We start from the raw sequence: 18,262 nt of genomic DNA, 5'->3' as shown, positions 1-18,262 counted from the left end.
AGCTGCCAAGCAGACATGATATTGTTGCTAGGGCAAATTAATATGGTCCCAGCACATGGTATGTGGCCACTGATATCAGGAATACATTCTTTCTGTCTAAATCAAGAAAGGGGATTAGAAATCATTTCCATATGTAGGTAATTAACAAGACTATTTATTTACAGTTTGGTCTATATTGTCCTGTCATAATTTTATCCAAAGAGATATGGAGCCTACAGACAGATATCCATCAGCATGTCAATCCCACAGATTATACTGATCCATTATATCAGTGAGGTTGTTAGCATGTTGGAGGCCTTAATGAGATACACATATTCCAGATAGTAGGGACAAATTTTGTGGAGATTTAGGCCTCTGTAATTTCAATATATTTTAGGGCTCCACTGTTTAAGGATGCCATGATATCCCCTCCAAAGTAAAAGAAAAAATTGCTTCATCTTCCATTCCCTACCATGAAGAAGGAAGCACAAGACCTGGAGGCAGCACCGTCCACACTTAGAAATATTGCTCTAGCCCATATATGAGTGTCATAGAGGACCACTAGCTTTGAGTGGGGTCTGTAGCAGGAAAGAGCTCTGCACAAAGTCTGACTACAATGAAAGCAGCACTGCCACTTGGACCAATACTATCCAGCAGACGCTGTGGTGCTGGAGGCAGCAGTGATGGAAAAAAAATTTAGTGTGGATTTTATGGCAAGCCCCAGTGAGAGAATGACAAAGTAAGCTCCTGGGGTTTTGGAGGAGGTCTGTGACATCTGCAGTGGAGAGTTACACACTATTAGAGAAATAGCCTCTGGCATGCTACTGGATGCTGGTAATGATGGAATGCTAGAACACTTGGACAGAAGTGACCATGCACCTGGAACTGTCCTATGGACCAAGTCATAAAGTCAGGCAGGCCAAGAATATTCCATCATAATACAGAAATGGTACATCCAGGACCAAGCATGAGCAGGACCCTGCAAGAGTAGGGTAGTCCAGACCCCATGTCACCCATCTCAGTTGCATCAATGCCTTTGTCTCAGTTCACAGTGATAGATTAAGGGGGACTACTATGAAATCACCCTAAGGAGCATGAGGAAAACTAAACTTGGATTATGGGTGGATATGTCTGGTAAGTAGGTGAAGACCAGAAATTATTAGAATCTGCATCACAGTCCCACTCGGGAGTGGGTTTGTTTTTTAATTTTTATTTATTTATTTTTGGCTGTGTTGGGTCTTCATGGCTGTGCATGGGCTTTCTCTAGTTGCGGTGAGTGGGGGCCACTCTTTGTTGCAGTGCGTGGGCTTCTTATTGCGGTGGCTTCTCTTGTAGCAGAGCACGGGCTCTAGGCATGTGGGCTTCAGCAGTTGTGGCATGCAGGCTCAGTAGTTGTGACTCACAGGCTCTAGAGTGCAGGATCAGTAGTTGTGGCGCATGGGCTTAGTTGCTTCGCGGCATGTGGGATCTTTCCAGAAGAGAGCTCAAACCCGTGTCCTCTGCATTGGCAGGCAGATTCTTAACCAATGCACCACCAGGGAAAGAAAGACAGTGGCTAGGGAAAAATCCTAATATGCAGAGATTTGGGTCATCTCCTTTAAACGCATAAAACAGTGCTGTCCAATAAAAATTTAATGTGAGCCACAAATGTAGTTTTCAATTTTCTATACCCACATGTAAAAAATATTTCTTTAACCCAATGTATCTAAAATGTTATCATTTAACATATAATCAATATTTTTAAATTAGTGAGATGCTTTATTTTCATAATAACTTTTCTACATCTGGTCTGTATTCTGTTTTTACAGTACATCTCAATTTGGACAGTCACATTTCAAGAGCTCAATAGCAATTAGATGTATGGACTAGTGGCTACCCTACCAGACTGTGTAGGGTTAGAATAAACATAAGCATGTGGGCAGCAGCAAGTGACCTGGCCAGCAAGTCAGGAACCTAGAAGCAAAAAGCCTGGAAGATTAGAAGTAAGAAGGTCTGGCGTAGAGGCATGTGGACCGACATCTGAAAAATGGGCACAAAGGGAAAAGATCTTTGTATTATACATTAATGCCAACCAGAAACTACTCACCATGGAAGAGGCACCAGTACACTCTGCATACTAGTAGACAAAATGTCTTGACCATTTGACGTTGGTCAACCTTTGTCTACAACCACCCAGTGCCAATACAATGAGCACATGAACCAGCTATTCAGTGGTAGGGCTGAAGGCTATGCATGTGCCCAGTGACTATGACTCCCACTTACCAAGGTTGATCTAACTTGCCAGCAACAGAGACCAATGTGAACCCTTGGTATGGCACTATTCCTAGAAGTGTCCTACCACTTGATGACACTCGGTGGTTCATGATCATGGAATAAACACCTATTACCATAGATTTGCTTTTCCTGCTCACAAGGCCTCACTATACCACGTGATATAGCACTGACCTCTCTCTTCTAAGTTTAGCCTCATGCTTAAAGTTTAAACTAGTTAATATATATTTATGTATAGACTCATATATATATATATAGACTCATATATATATATATATATATATATATATATATATATATATATATATAGCACCACACTATGGTGAGACATTTACGTGTAATTTACAGACATCACAAAAGCTTGGATTAGGAGGAATTAAAGACAATTACTGGGGTTATGTGTTCAAAATTCCTTTCTCCAAATTCTACATGAAGTTTTAAATTTGATTATAATTTTACAAAAATGAAATTTTGTTAATCTTTGTTCCAATGTGAAATATGGTTAGTGCATTATTTATAGATAAAGTCATCACCTTTAAACTTTTATTCTCAGCATACCAGTATCAGGGCACTTTTGCTCTCAGTGCCAGAACTCAGTTGTGTCTCCCTCAAATAATCTGTCATGCAAGATGGTAGGCAGAGCTCCAAAAAGGAGAGAAATCAAGGATTTCATCAAGCTAGTGGAATAAGGTGTATAAACTATTTTTTGCTCGCTTACTAATAACTGTGAGCTTAATAAATTTCTGTATATGTTGCAGATTTTTGCCTAAAACTTACTTTAATTAAACCAGGGAGGGAGTGGTAGGGAAGTAGCTAAAACTTACTACAAAATTTTCAGACTACCATTATATACCCACCTCCACAAAACTAAGAATTGTTCATGAAAAGATTTGCAATTTGTAATTTAAGTCTTCTAGCACCTTTTTATATAAATCTAAGATGACTGGAGAAGGAAGAAACACTTGATACAATTCATTCCAATGATACAAAAAAGATCAAATAAAAGACCCAAAAGTTACATTGAAAAATATTAATGGGCTTGGGGTTTTCTCTTTGAGTTGGGGAATATTAAATACTTTAAATAAAAATCTGCTGAAATCCATATAAACATATGACTTATGCAGCAGAATTTTAGAGAAATTTGCCAAATGTAAATACATAATTTTTACCCAAACTGATATAAATTGGGTTAGTCTATTGAGGCAGTGTTTTTTGTTTTTTAACATCTTTATTGGAATATAATTGCTTTACAACGGTGTGTTAGTTTCTGCTTTATAACAAAGTGAATCAGTTATACATATACATGTGTCCCCATATCTCTTCCCTCTTGCGTCTCCCTCCCTCCCACCCTCCCTATCCCACCCTCCCTATCCCACCCCTCTAGGTGGTCACAAAGCACCAAGCTGATCTCCCTGTGCTATGCGGCTGCTTCCCACTAGCTACCTATTTTACATTTGGTAGTGTATATATGTCCAAGAGGCAGTGTTTGTTGACTTTAAAAGTGAGTACAGTCAAATCCTGATGTATAGGTATGTTTTAAGTATACTTATAGAATAATTTTGATATCTAATTGCTAATCTTAAGGTTAATCTTTAAAAATAACTAAGTAACATGTCTTTCAATTCAGAAAATAGATATTGAAGAGTACATCTGCAAACTATCATAGATTTACAACAAAATTAATTTCTATAATCTTCTTCGATGTCTCAGAAATGGGACATAGTTTAACCTGCTGGGGTCGTAAATACTCTAACAGGAGGGGCTCTTTCAATAACCCTTTAACAGATCCTAAATTCCCATAGTCTATGGTGGGAACACTGTAATGATTAGGCCATATGCAAAGCAGTTACATTCTAGTTAAAATTTTGTAAGGCTGTGAATAATGAAAATATTAACAGACCTAGAGGAAAGCTCTAAGTTTAAGGAGTACATAATAAGGCAATTAGAAGGTTCCCAAGGGATATATTTTGAACAGAGTTTTACTGTAAGGTCTGAAAATAAACAATAGATAAACACTGAGAAAATAACACCAAATACTCATTTTTTAACAATATCACATTTTTGGTAACTATTGTATATTTTAATAAAATTCTGGACAATATGTACAGTTGATCCTTGAATAATGCAGAGATTAGGTGTGCCCATCCACCCAACAGCTGAAAATCTGCCAATAACTTTACAGTCAGCCCTCCATATTCATGACTGTGCATCCGTGGATTCAACCAAGTGCAGACTGTGTAGCACAATAGTAGGTACTTACTGAAAAAATCCATGTAAAAGTGAACCCATGCAATTCAAACCCATGTTGTTCAAGGGTTAATTGTAATTTCAAATTAAAATGTACTCAATTTTACAAAGACAAGGTTAAAAGACATTGTGAGGCATGTATACATATATGTGTGTGTTTAATTAACCCACTGTTCAAATATAAAGCAATTATAATGGACTGAGAAATTGACAATGAATGTTATAAAAGTCCTCAAAGTTCTGTTATCGCTTAGCCTTTGAGCATGAAAATGTTTGCTAGAAGCAACAGAACTCTATAGGAAGCTTTAATCTTTTGTAGATTGTTGGAGGACAACTTAGTTTTCTGTTAATATATTTATGATACATATAGTATGTATATTTATGATGTTTATATTTATGATACATGAATATTTATGTCTATTCAGTTAATCGAGTATATGTATAATATAGTATATTATGATAAACAATAAAGTGAGCTGCTTATTCAGAGGGGTTTGGAACCAGAGAGCTTGCTCTAGTCTGAGCTCTACCACGTACTGAATAGGTGATGTTGAGGAAGCTCTTTAACTCCTTTAATTCTGTTTTCTCAACTCTAATGCAGAGATGATAGTACTAACATCATAAGGTTCTTATGGAGATAAGATTAATAAAGTACTCTCATAGAGTGCTTTATAAAATAGTACTTTAATAAATGTGACATTATTCACCACTATCATCATTATCATCCTCAACTGAAACCCACTCCATGCAGAGCACAAGATACAGAAAGTTAGGAGGAAATTTGGCTCATGCCATCGAATGTTTCAAAAATCAACTCAGCAGGCTCTGGCAGCACATTTATTAAAGTGGAACAATATAGAGTAGACTGGCATGGCCTAGCCTAAAGATGCCACCAACCTTCATGAAGCATTTTATATATGTTAGAACACTGACAGATTTAACTGCGAAGACATAAACTAGAAATTTTGTCTTAAAACCAGAATATGGGACATAAGATTGAAAGCAGATGTAATTTGAAATACATATACAACAGTGACTGAACAAATTCTTCAAAGAGTATCTCTAAGATGTTAACTATCCTTTAGAAATTACAATTTAATAAAGCACAATTAACTGGTTCTTTGGATTAGCTGTCAGTTGTGAATATGTATGTAGTATTGAAAAATGCAAATTTTTGGCATCTGATAATACAAAAATTGTTGACAATACAGCTTAAAAAATAAATTTAAATATTCCTGATTTTGAAACTGGTATAATGGTTACAGCTAAATGTCAGTTTTGTTGCCCTGATGATTATGCAGAAATGCATTAGTGCATTTTGCTTTTTCGATCAGGAATGTTTATATCAAATGCAGTTGTTCAGTTCAGACAAGCACATTTAGATTTTGACACAGGAGATGCATTTCCTCCATCACTGCATAAAGAACACAGAACACAAACAAAAATTAATGAAGCAAAAAAAAAAAAAAAAAAATTAATGAAGCCATTATAGCTGTCCCAGCAATTACTGCTGATCCAAAGACAAACCACAGGCTGGAAAAAGTTGGAAGATGAACATTTAGGATTTCAGCTTTTCATCTAACTAGTATAGTGAGAGCCTACGCACAATTCTGGAATGTGTAAGAAAATCAAATGTTATTTTTTCAGGAAATGAAACCCCATAAATTTGACCAGATACTCTGCCATTTGGGTTTTTTCCCCTCTAGTAAGTACTGAGGAAAATGAGAAGTTAAATTAAGAGAAGGAAGATACTATGTATACAAAGATATTCACTTTAATTTATCTGCAATAGCTAAAGTTGGGAAAAATTCAATGCCCAACAGAGTGAAATAATGTAAGCATAGGACAATAACCGCTCATTGAACTGCCGTACCCCAGTTCTGACCTCTTGTAAAATGCCAATAATAGAGAAAACTATCTACTCAACTATCTAATATTCCACTGCACCTCATACCCAAAAGTACTAAGTACTTTTATATATTCTAAATCATAATCCTCAGCACAATTCTTTGAGACAAGTACTATTAACATCATTTTAACATATGATTAGTGAATTTAGAAAGACTTGGTGAGGTTATACAATGTACTCAATGTCATACAGCTCTTAAGTGATGAACTGGAACTGCAGCCACATCTACCAAGCCCAAACACTTCCTCTAGCACATTTCTAAACTAAATATTCTCCCCCTAAACGTTCTTTTTCCCTAACTTCCTTTTTCTGCTACCTGGACAACCACATTCAAATACTTGGCGTCATTTCCTTCCCCTAACAGTAAACTGAAATAACTCTTGTATCTTTCCTCCTCCACCATTCTCCCATTTCAAAAATCCTTATTACGTCTATGCTTGGAAATTGAAATTGTTCTGTTTCCTGTCTCATTGACCCCAGTCTCCGCACGTCTTCAATCCATTCTATGACTATCTCATCTTCTTCCAGCTGATCCCCTCCACTGGCTTTGTTCCCTAAACCCTTTGTTCCCTAACATATAGAGGCTGAAGTGACTTGTTTGCCGTTCAAACCCCTCTTTAGTCTGTCCTCAAACAACATGGCAAAATTTCTCACCTACTGCTTTCATTTATACATTCTAATTTCCAAGTAAATTTGAAAAGGCATTGTTTTATTTACATTCTAAGTTTTTCTTCTTGTATGCTTTATTCTATTTCCTCATTCTGGAATTCTTCCTCATTTTACCGAATTCCTAATTTTCTCAGGTAAATGTAAATACCCTATAGAATAAAGATTTAAAGAAATTGCAATCAAACAGTCACAGTGGGTGTCTCCAAATGGTGGGTGGGATGTTTATTTTAAATTTTCTTTTTTATATTCTAAGTTGTATATAATGGGCATTTATTTTCATCATTTGAAAATTATGTTATTAATGACTGTCAATATACAGTGAGCTGAGTAGAAATTAAAGGGAAAAGTTGACTGGAGCCATACATGTCTTCTTTTAAAAGACTTCAATGAAATCTAAGGCATATGTCAGTCGAGAAAGATGTGTTATAGATGTTACAATAAGATCATCCTGTTGAGAGGCTCTGGAATGTAAGAAGGAAGAGTAATTGGTTTGCTTGCTTCTTGTTTGGAAGAATGCATCATGGGATACTTATTGTGCTTAGACGGCAGGTCTAAGAATGTAGTCTGGGCACAGTGAGTTCATACATAGACTTGAGAGTAATCCAAGTGGAATAGATTTGGTTGTTCGATTATGAACACAGAAAATAATAGTGCAATTTGATTTGTACTTTATAAAGTCAATAGAAAGGTGTTAGATGACGTCAGAAAAGAGATGGAAGTGATGATAAACTGTGCAGTAGCACAAGGCCATTCTTGCTGCTGTGCCCTCCTGAATACAGAGCGGGGAAATTTGCCTAATTATAATAGATTAAATTCACATTTGCAAATGTGGAATGAGAAACACCATGTACGGCTATCAAAAATAAATACTAGCCATTAGACTTCATAAATGAGCTAGAGTAGCATATTCAAATATAAGTTTGAAATGAACAGAGGAAAGGCCACATGAGCTTTAATATCAAATTATAGACCTCTAAGAACTTCAGGAATAAGGACTGCCACTTTCATTATATGATATGGGGAGGAGCAAATCATACCTCTGAGGATAATAGGCCTTTCTCACTGATTACTTAGTTACTTGAAAGAAGTGTAAGGAAAAGAGGACTTTCTACATAGATATATATACAATATATCAGAGAACAAATATATTACAATGCATTATACATTCATGAAGTTGTACCTGAAATTTTTCATTTTGTTCTCTCTGCTGGTCATGGGCTCAGAAGAAAGTGGCAATATTGAATTCTATTCAGATAGTGAGTCAAGCATTTAATGTAAGAGCTAATATTGTAAAATTTATTTTAAAAACATAGGAGATAAAAAATCTTAGAGAAAAATACATTAGAACACAAGTAATAGTAACCATGAAAGAAAAAAGGATACATTTCATTTTATCCAAGCTTAAAACTATTCATCAAAAATTATCATTAATAAAATGAAATGGTAAGCTAGACACTGATGAAAATATTTATAACAGATACACTTGTCAAAGAGCTCTTATAAATTAATAACAAAAAGACAAACCCACACTCAGTAAACCTCACCCTTCTGTAAGTAGGAAAAAAAAAAAGGCAAACCCAATTTTTCAAAATGGGCAAAACCTTGAATAGACATTCACAGAAAAACCTAAATGAATAAATGGCCAATCAGCATATAAAAAGGTACCCAACATCATTAGTCATGAGGGAAATGCAAATCAAAACCACAGTGAGATCTCACTACATACCAACCAGAAGGTCCAAAATTAAGACTAACAATATCAAGTTGGGGCAAAAATGTGGAGCAATGGAAGCATTCATATATTGTTGGTGGGAGTTTAAAAAGGTACAACCACTTTGGAAAACTGTGTGGCAGTGTCTAAGAAAGTTAAGCATCACCTATTTTATGACTCAGCAATTCCACTCCTAGGTATATTCCCAAGACCAAAATGTATATGTCAGTAATAAGCCTTATACAAAAATATTCACAGCAACTTTATTCATAATAAGCCCAAAATGAAAACAACACAGATGTTTATCAGCAGGAGAATGGATAAACAAATGGTGGTATAATTTACACAAAAGGATATTATGGGGAAAATAAAAGGAAAAAACTACTGATACAACTGCTACTTGAAGAATTTCCAAGTATTTTGTCAAGCAAAAACAGCAACAAAAGAGTACATACTGTATGAGTTCATTTATGTGAATTCTAGAAACAAGCAATGATTTCTATCAGAATAGTGATGGCCTCTGGTGGGGGTAAAGGATGCGGATTGACTGCAAAGAGCCACAGGAAACCTTCTGTGGTGATGGGTATGTTTCATATCTTGATTTGGCGAATGCATGGATGCATGGATGTATATATTTATACAAATTTCAGATATATACTTAAGATCTGTGCATTTTTGTATTTACATTGTCCCTCAACAAAAACAAAATCAGAAAAAACTACTGAAGAGTGAACTTTAAGTAAACCTGGGCTTGTAAAAAAAATACTAAAACAAAAACAAAGATTTTAAATCCATGATCTAAATGAGAATAATGACTATTTATACCTCACTACTTGGCCTATTTCCACCTGCTCACCACTTTTGCTTCCATCTATTCGGCAAACTTGAACAACCTTTACACAGTGGAACAGACATTAATAAGAGGGAACTGAAGCCCAAGGGAACAGATTATTAAGTGCTGGCTTTGCCACTAACATGTTTTGTGATCTTGGGCAAGTCACTTCCTCTGGACCACTGCTTCCTCATCAGTAATATGAGGACCAGACTAGGTAATTTCTAAGGCTACTTCCAGCTCTAACTTTCTGTATATAACTCCAAATGTGAGTTCTGCTTCTTAATACAAAGAACAGCACCAGAGTTCTACGGTGACCTAATGAAAACATTTGGCAGCATCAGCAGACCTGAAATCTGGCAGATATTTCAAAATGTTGGGTTGCCAAGAAAAGCTTACCAAGGTCATAAGCCTATTACACAATGATATATTGGTCATGCTAGTGTTGACAGCATCTCATATGATCCCGTCCCAAATGCTGGTAAAGTAAGGTTATGAATGAGATCCAGGGATACCTAATTCTTTGTATGTAACCCTGTTAAGAGATTCGAGAAAAGACTTGGAAGCTGATATTAAGATCTGTTCCCAGTCCTTTGGAAAACCTTTTCAACTCATCTGAGCAAGCACTCAAGAAGGAACAAACAACCAATGTTCTAAATAAAAGCATTTCTGTAGGCTTAAAAAAGTTACAATACCATTAAATAAAACTCCTTTTTTTTTAGGTTAGCCATTTAATTTCCAATAGTGATAATAGGTTTGAGTATCCTGAATGACTATATAAGATGCTGATTATTCTTCTCATTTATCAGATACTAATGTCTTCTACAGATTGGAAAAGGGACAGCTTGCCCACTTCCCAAAGCTATATGAAACCAATACAAAAGTACACCGAGTTCTGAAGACAAGACACAAATTTATTCATTCCTCAAGGGCATTTTTTAGTACATTTTAAAAATTGACTGTCCTGGGTAGTCTACATAATTTATCACTCATCTCCCAGAGCCCTTTCAGTCCAAGGAATAACAGGACCTCCTCATTCCTAAGGCATTCATGGTTAATGACTAAAGAATAAAGAACATTTTTAAAGCAAATCCAAAAGTGATTTCATAAAGGGCAAAGACTGGATTTCACATTTTTCTGCTAATCACATACATTCATCCTGGAGGCATTCTAAGTGTAATAAATAATACATATATCATTTTCTGCAAGGGCTGTTTGTTTGTCTATTCATCTGTTTTGTAGTAAAAATAGCTTTCATTTACTGGAGTATACCCTAACATCTAAAAATGACTCCAAATGTATGAGAAAGAATAGGAGAATGGAAAAACTCAAGACAAACACCTGATCATATTTCAATGCTGTGATGCAGAAATGATGGAGAGGCACAAAACTAGATCAAAATGTGCCAAGTAAATCTGATGGTTCTTGAAGCAGGATGTATTTCAAATTAATTTACACTGAAGCGCAGTCATTGAACAATAAAAATTATTTTGAAAAGAAGATATTTGGGGGTCTTCTCATAATTAACCTCAAAGAAGAATGAATTCTCACCAAATAAAATATTTCCATTTCATATATCACAATATGGAATTATAACTGAGAGCCACCTTAGGAAGATGAACTGTTTTAAGTACATCCTAGCTCTATTCCCTTTGTGTTACGTGGAACTTTTCTTGGATAACTAACTTTAGAGGCTTTTGCAAATATACATTGCTTTATTCAAAAAGCATGTCTAAAAACCTTACTAAAGCAGGAACTCATTCAAAGCAAATTTCTTTAAGGACTGTTTTGTCTTTTCCCCATCCTGAAGGCTGTGGGCAGCGGAAGGAAAATCTGTGTTACTTCAGAATTTAAACGAGGTTCAAAAGCATTCTTAACACTGTCTTCCAATTGTACGCATGTGTAGCTTAGTATAATTTCCAGGCTTCAATCGCAAAGACTTGAATTTTCTTCCCAGAAATTATAAGATTCTCTATAGAGCTGATGATAGTAACAGGATAGAGACGATGAATACTAGGAAAGTAACTGGGGCAGTAGAAGGATACCAAAAACAAGATAGCTTATTATGACTCGTAGAACAAGTAAGATTAATATGATAACAACTGCACTGATTATAATTTGCTTAGCTCTTGAGGCCCCCAGAAAAACCTGAATAACAGGATGCATCATGGAGTTTTCATAGTATAGTTTATTCTCATTATTTGGGGATCCCATATCTGCACATTCACCTACTCACTAAAATGTACTTATAAACCCCAACAACAATATCTGTGATGCTTTTGTAGTACTTTGTGGACATACACAGAGCTGTGAAAATTTTGAGGCATCCTACATCATATACTCAGCTGAGGTCAACAAGACAATACTCTGCCTTCTCGTTTTAGGTGCAATGTAAACAAATATCTCTTTCATTGTCTATTTAGTACAACTTCTTTGCATTTTTGTCCTTTTTGTTGGTGATATTACTTTTTTTTTTTTTTTTTTTGGTGCCAGAAATTTAAGCAGAGACCTAAAATGGAACCAACTGACTAACACTATAGTAAAAAGAAAACAAAGCAATGATCTTGGCTTGAGCTGTCTGGTTCAGTGGTCTGGAGGAACGTCACACACAAGCTCAGTCACTGCAATCAATGTTTTCTGGCTGTCACTTCTAACATAGTAGAATCATGTTAGGGGGAATGAAAAAAGTGAGCACCAATTCTTCCCATGTTCTCCCTCCTACTGCCAGTCTCCCTCTGTCCCTGTGTTGGATGCAGCAGAGATCACCCACAATCAGCCCTAACATCTGGGCAGGCCAACAGGGAAGGGGCTAATCACTCTGTTCTGCAACTACAGCCAGATTCACCTCCAAAACAGTACCTGTGGCTCTAGCTTGGACTCCTGTATTGGAATCTGGCTCTGGCAGTGGCAGCTAGAGAGGGTAATAGGACTCCTGCTGAATGAAGGAAGTTGGATGAATGAATGGGTGAGCTGCAGGGGTCACTTGCAAAGGGATGAGGAGCGATAAGGAAACAACTCGTTCAGGCAGATGCTTTTGATATCTATCTCTGATACCTGCCTGTGGCACGAAGGGAAGCCATCTCCCATGGGAGAGAAGTCAATGGGGTGGGAGGCCATATTCTCACGACTGAGTCTTTCCAGGAGCCAGGGCTTCAAGGCACAAGGCTCCTGGTTCCTTCTCTCAACCAACCCCTCTACTCTTTCCACTCTCCCTCACTGTACTTCTTCTTCTTTTTCTTCTTCTTTGCTGCCTTGCTCTCTTTTGACGCATGCCTTGCCTTCTTGCCTGTATCATTCTCAGAGTCTGAGCTGTCAGTCAGATAACTTTCTGTCTATATGTTTCTTTTTTTGCTTTTCTTTCTTTTTCTAGAAGAATTTCTCATGGGGTCAGACTTTTCAAACTGTGCTAACTTCTCCTCTTCCTCATCAGGTATCAGAGAGTACTTGGTCCCACCTGGTTGCATGAAATAATCCTTTGCAAAGTGGCCTTTACAGCCACACTTCTTGCAGGTAGTGTTCAGGACAGCCTCAAGGGTGATCTTCTGCCCAGTGTAATCCTGGAAGGCCACCTCTCTTCTTGCTCAGTGATAACACTGTTGGGGTCAAGGTCCTTCCCAGTCCCTTGGTTGACAACTTTCATGGAGAGGAATACGTTTATGCTATCATTTTTCATCTCTCAGCCAATAAGCTTCACCCACACTTTGTCTCCAACGTCTACTCTCTCAGAGGGCTTATCCACGTGACAGGATGACATGTGAGCTCCATGGACCAGACCTTGCTCCCGACAGCCTGGGATTTTGATAAAGTCTCCATAGTCTGTCACCATAGCAACTCTCCTTGGAAAATAGTGTAGGGAGAAGGCAAGTTCTCCATGGTCTTGGGTCTTCCCGAATCATCCTTAATGTTCTGTGGTTTCTCCATTTATCTTCTGCTAAAGCTAATTCAAGCGTCTTGGTGTCAGCGTCAGGTCTCCCAGCTACAGCATTGCTCAAAACACCCTGATACTGCTTCTTAAAATGCCTTCCAAGCATGTGCTGAAGTGTCGTCTGGTGCTCCTAAGCACAAGAAGGCTCTTATATGCCTTACAGAGAAAATAAGTGTGTTAAATAAGCTTCAAAAAGACATGAGTTATAGTTCTATAGCCAGGGAGTTCAATGTTAATGAAACAACAATATATATTAAATTAGGGACAGGACAGGAATAAAGACGCAGATGTAGAGAATGGACTTGAGGACACGGGGAGGGGGAAAGGTAAGCTGGGACGAAGTGAGAGAGTGGCACGGACATATATACACTACCAAATGTAAAATAGATAGCTAATGGGAAGCAACCACATAGCACAGGGAGATCAGCTTTGTACTTTGTGACCACCTAGTACAAAGTTGGGATAGGGAGGGTGGGAGGTAGACGCAAGAGGGAGGAGATATGGGGATATATGTATATGTATAGCTGACTCACTTTGTTATAAAGCAGAAACTAACATACCATTGTAAAGCAATTATACTCCAATAAAGATTTTTTTTAAAAATTAGGTATTTTTATATAGAAACATACATAAAACAATGATACATATTGATTATTTGATGAAAATGTTGCGAGCAGAAGCTCACAAGAACTTACTCCCATATTTCTCCTAGGAGCAATGATTGAGTATTCATTCAGTGTTTGCAAACACTTTTTATAAAATATGACCACAGCAAATAATGAGATCAACTGTAAATATATCCATTACAATTAAAATAACAATAGTGTAAAAATTATTCTCATGCTAGAAGGCTTAGTCAACTGCTGATAGAAACTAAAATTATTTTTAAATATTGTTATTTTATTGTATGATAAAATTATGCCTATAGTAAAAATTATTTAAAATGGAGACAAACAACAAAAGATCAGAAAGAGAAATTAAGGAAACAATCCCATTTACCATCACAACAAAAAGAATAAAATACCTAGGAATAAACCTACCTAAGGAGGCAAAACACCTGTACCCAGAAAACTATAAGATACTGATGAAAGAAATCAAAGATGACACAAACAGATGGAGAGATATACCATGTTCTTAGATTGGAAGAATCAATATTGTGAAAATGACTATACTACCCAAAGCAATCTACAGAATCAATGTAATCCCTATCAAATTACCAATAGCATTTTTCACAGAATTAGAAAAAAAAAATTTTACAATTTGTATGGAAGCACAAAAGATCCTGAATAGCCAAACCAATCTTGAGAAAGAAGAATGGACCTGGAGGAATCAGGCTCCCTGACTTCAGACTATACTACAAAGCTAAAGTAATCAAGACAGTATGGCACTGGCACAAAAACAGAAATATAGATCACGGGTACAGGATAGAAAGTCCAGAGATAAAGCCACACACCTATGGTAACCTAATCTATGACAAAGTAGGCAAGAATATACAACAGAAAAAAGACAGTCTTGTCAATAAGTGGTGCTGGGAAAACTGGACAGCTACATGTAAAAGAATGAAATTAGAACATTCCCTAACACCATACACAAAAATAAACTCAAAGTGGATTAAAGACATAAATGTAAGGCCAGACACTATAAAACTCTTAGAGCAAAACATAGGCAGAACACTCTTTGACATAAATCGCAGCAAGAGCTTTTTTATCCACCTCCTAGAGTAATGAAAATAAAAACAAAAAAAACCCAAATGGTAACTAATTAAACTTAAAAGCTTTTGTAGGGCTTCCCTGGTGGCACAGTGGTTGAGAGTCCACCTGCCGATGCAGGGGACACAGGTTCGTGCCCCGGTCTGGGAAGATCCCACATGCTGCAGAGCGGCCCATGAGCCATGGATGCTGAGCCTGTGCGTCCGGAGCCTGTGCTCCGCAACGGGAGAGGCCACAACAGTGAGAGGCCCGCATACCGCAAATAAATAAATAAATAAAAGCTTTTGTACAGCAAAGGAAACCATAAGCAAAACAAAAAGACAACCCTCAGAATGGAAGAAAATATTTGCAAATGAAGCAACCAACAAGGGATTAATCTCTAGAATATACAAACACTCATGCAGTTTAATATCAAAAAACAAATAACCCAATCAAAACTTGGGGAGAGATCTAAATAGACATTTCTCCAAAGAAGACACACAGATGGCCAAAAAGCACATGAAAAGATTCTCAACATCATTAATTATTAGAGAAATGCAAATCAAAACTACAATAAGGTATCACCTCACACTGGTCAGAATGGCCACCACCAAAAATCTACAAACAATAAATGCTGGAGAGGCTGTGGAGAAAAGGGAACCTTCCTACACTGTTGGTGGGAATGTAAACTGGTATGGCCACTATGGAGAACAGTATGGAGGTTCCTTACAAAACTAAAAGTAGAACTACCATATGACCCAGAAATCCCACCCCTGGGCATATATCCAGAGAAAACCACAATTCAAAAAAAGATACATGCACCCCAACGTTCATTGCAGCACTATTTACAATAGCCAGTTCATGGAAACAACCTAAATGTCCATCAACAGAGAACTAGACAAAGAAGATGTAGTACATATAATGGAATATTACCCAGCCATAAAAAAAGAACAAAATAATGCCATTTGCAGCAACATGGATGGACCTAGAGATTGTCATCCTGAGTGAAGTAAGTTAGACACAGAAAGACAAATATCACATGATATCACTTATATGTGGAATCTAAAAAAGGAGGGGCTACAAATGAACTTATTTACAAAACAGAAGTAGAGTGATGGATGTAGAAAACAAACTTACGGTTATGAGGGGATTGGGGGGAGGGAGGGATAAATTGGGAGACTGGGACTGACATATACACACTACTATATATAAATAAATAACTAATAATAACCTGCTGTATAGCACAAGGAACTCAATACTCTGTAATGGCCTACATGGGAAAAGAATCTTAAAAATAAAAAGTGGATATTTGCATATGTGTACCGTTCACTTTACTGCACACCTGAAACTAACACAACATTGTAAATCAACCATACCACTAAAATTTAAGAAAATTAACTTTAAAAAACAAACTATTGTTTTAAATAACTTTAAAACAACAAAATAAATGCAGAAGTTTTCATAATGCTACCATCAGAGAAAACTACTGCCAACATTTTGACGTTTAAATTTAGAGAAGAGTTTATATATATATATATATACACACACATATATATACACACACATATATATACACACACATATATATACACACACATATATATACACACACACATACATATGCATATAGTGATATAAGCTGATATTTTCACTTAACTTCTTGTGTATCTTTCTATCAATAAATAGTTTAATGGTTACCTGGTATTTTACATAGTTTATTTTATTAATCTTCATACTATATGTATTTAAGTGGTTTCACAGAGCAATACACACACCCTTTTTGTTATTATAAATAAGAAATTACAATAAAGGTATTTGTTTATATAATTTGGTAAACTTGTACAATTGTTTGCTTGGGGGGAAATTAGAAATGAACTTGTTAGGTTGTTTCAGAGGTTTTGATAGTTGTCAAAATATACTCAATGTCAGACAAAATAACATTCCCACTTCAGTGCGTGAAAGTGGCTTCCCTACACTGTTACTAAATCTATACATTGAAATGAATGTTTTCTCATATGCCCTGATGGACAAAAATGTGGCTCTAATTTGAAGATTAATTCTATTAATTTGAACATATTTCCATACTTATTTGGACACTTTTACATTCCTGTTAAATGTGTTTTCACAAATTTCTACTAGTCAGCTGTTGAATTCATCTTTTGTTCATTAGTTTGTAAGAAATCATTTTTTGTTAATGGATATTCTTACCATATATGTTGCAAGCATTTTTTTTCAGTGCAGTGGTTAACTTACTTTGATAATACCTGTATTTTGTTTCTTTATATTTGGTGGTAAAGAATTAAATTGTCATATAGTCAAAATCATTTAAACTTTTTTCTTACTACTTTTGACATCATGTTTCCCAAATTATACAAATATCTCACTACATATTTCTGGTACTTTTGTGATTTAATTTTTTATATTTAATAACTTGTAACTAACATTAATTCATCTGCAAGTAACTATTGAGTAAAATATGTAATGTTGAGAATCTAGGGTTTCATCAACAGTTTATTTCCAGGTTAATAAGAGTTTTAATTAGGAATTAAATCAATTTAGTTAACTTAAAGATTATTAAATGCATTTTCAGCATCTGTCATTGGATCACAAGGGGTTTCTTCCTCTCATTTATATTTATGTGATGACTTATTTAAATACTTTTTCTCAAACTATTCCAAAAAACTGCAGAGGAAGAAATCCAAATAAGTCCAAACTTATTCTACAAGGCCAGCATCACCCTGATACCAAAAGCAGAAAAAGAGAAGGAAGAAAGGGAGGGGGGGGGAGGAAAAAAAGAAAAGATGTTCTATAATATAATGACCAATCCTCTTCACAAGGGTCAAGACCATAAAATACAAAGAAAGACTGAGAAACTCTTATACATTGGAGGAGACTAGGGAAACATGAAAACTATTTGCAATATGAGATGCTGGGTTGGATCCTGAACCAGAAAAACAAAAATAAATGAAATATCTGATAAAATCTGAATAAATTTTGTAGTTTATCTAATAATATCATACCATGGTTAATT

At 36.1% G+C, this 18,262-nt stretch overlaps 1 pseudogene; it reads right to left on the bottom strand.

Annotated features, from left to right (window-relative positions):
* Positions 1–12,812: 12,812 nt before the first annotated feature.
* LOC136120152 (zinc finger CCHC domain-containing protein 17 pseudogene) lies at positions 12,813–13,506 on the bottom strand (annotated as a pseudogene).
* Between the last annotated feature and the right edge of the window lie 4,756 nt (positions 13,507–18,262).

This window comes from Phocoena phocoena, chromosome 3, assembly GCF_963924675.1.
Source record: "Phocoena phocoena chromosome 3, mPhoPho1.1, whole genome shotgun sequence".
NCBI lineage: Eukaryota > Metazoa > Chordata > Mammalia > Artiodactyla > Phocoenidae > Phocoena > Phocoena phocoena.
Note: the sequence above shows the minus strand (reverse complement) of the source record. Positions and strands in the feature narration are given on the sequence as shown.